This window comes from Arachis duranensis, chromosome 2 (genome assembly GCF_000817695.3).
Source record: "Arachis duranensis cultivar V14167 chromosome 2, aradu.V14167.gnm2.J7QH, whole genome shotgun sequence".
In the NCBI taxonomy this organism is placed as follows: Eukaryota; Viridiplantae; Streptophyta; class Magnoliopsida; order Fabales; family Fabaceae; genus Arachis; species Arachis duranensis.
This window is the reverse complement of record NC_029773.3, coordinates 3,815,000-3,817,764: the sequence shown is the minus strand read 5'-3', so window position 1 is coordinate 3,817,764 and position 2,765 is coordinate 3,815,000.

Here is a 2,765-nt window from a genome sequence, read left to right as displayed (position 1 = left end):
AAGTGAATTGAGAAAAAGTGATTTATGGTTTGAATGATAATTTTATGAGTTTGATGATGTTGGATGGTGGAAGTGCTATTATGTTATGGGCCGGAATGGCTGTGTATGATAATGAATTATGATTGATTGCGGAATATGTTATGAGCCGGATGGCTGACTATGAATTATGAATTTAAGCCGGATGGCTAAGATGAATGTTGATTTATGGCTAAGAATAAATGCATATATGTTGAGTTATTGATATTGTGATTGTTGCACTTCATCTATCTGAGATACGAGTTTTCCTGGGTGAAAGCAGTGGCTAGCCATCACGTGCTCCAGGTGGAGACTCGATACTCTGCTGACCCTATGTCGTAAGTGTGGTCGGACACTGTGAAAGTTCCGGATGAGCTCGCCCCGTGAATATACACCAATGAGGGTGTTGGATGTGAACTATGATTATGCTTGTGAATAACTCGAATTGTGGATGCACGATAGAAGGACAGTCCAATGATTAGCTACCAGAACTTGTTGGGTTGGCTTTATAACCGAAAGATGAGGCTCATCAGCCACTAGGACAGGCATTCATCATATGCATCTATGTGATATTGTTTGAGTGTGCATATTGTACTTGGTTTGCCTTTGTGATTAATTGTGGTTAACTGCTAGTTGTTCTACTTGAAGTAATTGTTTGTTTGTGCTTGAACTTTCCTACTTGTGTTTGCGACTGGGATTCTGTTGGATCGTGGTGATTGGTTGTTGTTTGAACTGTTTGGGCCTAGGGTCGTGGTTGATCATGAGGTGGGCCGAAGGCCATGTTTGGTTGATGTTTCTGATTTAGAAAAGTATGAAAAACTAATCTGGTTTAGCATAGATAAACCTTTTGAAAGGCTTTTGAATTTTTTTAAGAAATGAACAATTTCCTCTTTTAGAAAAGATTTCAGATTTTTCTTTATAGTAGACCTTTGCTTTTGAAAAAATGCATAAGGCGGTTATTAATCACCATAATGATTTTATCTCGCGTATCCTATTATAGTAATTGCTTGTAAATATATATATATATATGTATGTATGTATGTATTTCCTGTGAGTATTATAATTTATATTGTAAGTATAAATGTATGTTTTCGAAAACTCGGTCTAAGTTTTAAACAGGCTCATATTTTAGAATTAAATATTATAAGATTCGTCGTAATACCCGAGCTATAAGAGTGGCGCGGCCGCAACCGTGGCATTTTGATAGTTAGGGTGTTACATGCATCATACTTGTTTGCGCATACTTCTCTGTGATATGTGTTTTCTGAGATTGTGTGTGTGTGCTTCTTGACTTGTGATTTCTCTGTATTTCCAGTTTTTTAAAGTTGTTCGTATTATGAGGTTTGTTGCTATTGGCCATCTGTTGAAGATTGTAAGTATTCTATTGTGGAATTCCTGTGTAGCAAATAATAAAATCACTACAAGATTAATATTTATTTGAGGGAGTATTTTGGTTAAAACTTTTAAAAACCTCCACAATATATCTTATTTATGGCAATTTAAAAAACCCCACACATAATTAATTAAAATTCAAAATTTTGGAAATAAATCTCATTTCCCTTATTCTTGAAACGAAAGGCGCTGAGTTAGCTGAGAGAGTGGCTACGGAACGCTAGGTTTTCTACTGCCAGTGTTGCCGCCGTTCCTGCTGCCATTTTTGTCACCGCTGCCGTGTTCGTTACAGTAGAGAGCTTCTGGATTGAACCACCTATTCTATCAACACGTTTTTAGATCTGTTCTCTCTATACTGTCGTTGTTGCCACTGCTGCCACCACAGTTTCCTCCACCGTTGTCACCACAGTTTCTGTCGTCGATGCCACCGTAGTTGTCGTGGTACAACGCATTTTCAGATCTGTTCATTCCCGGGCTCCTTCTTCAATGCCGCTTTCTCTCACTCTAATTTCTCCTTTGAACTGCCATTAGTACTTCTTTTTCTTCTTCTTCTCAATTAATTTGCTGATATTTCTTCTTTGTTAACAATAAATTCTCGCCTCCTCATTTCTGTTGCAACTTTCATACTGATACCCCATCTTGTTCTCTCAATTTGTGGATATTTTAAACTGCCACAAATGTGATTTAAAATTGTCACAAAAGTCCAATAAAAAACTCCCACTAAACACACACAAAACTCCTCACTAAATAAATTGTGGAGGTTTTTAAAAACTCATCTTTTGTGGCACCTCAAATTTTGGAGGTTTTAGAAACCCCCACAAATCATTTGGTAGGAGTTATAAACCTCCACAAATAAGAAAAAGAAAACTGCCACAAATAAATAAAAACTTGGTAGTGAATGAATATAACTATACACCCCGACCCTACTAAGAACTTCCCAGTTCTTACCCCCTATTTCTACCTCCTTTCAGCTACAGGTGCGAAGGTTTAGTGCAGAGCTACAGGAGCATAGAAAATTATGTTTACGAGTTGAGTCGTTAGAATTTATTTTCCCTTCGTCTTATTAGTTAGAGTTTTATTCAGATGGGTAGGTTTTGTAATTATTTTTGTATGTAATACTATAATGTATTATTAATATTAAGTATGTGAATAGACGATATTTGTTCTTGTTGAAAAAGTTTTAAATTTTAGTAAAACCATCGATAGATTTACATGTAAAGGCTCATACTTTATTATTTAATATATAAGAGTTATCGTAATACCTTTGCTATTAGAGTAGCGCACGCGGAAGCATGATATTCTGATAGTAAATGTGTTACACAAGACGTGGGAGCTTGTCACATTCTCGGACAGAAGGA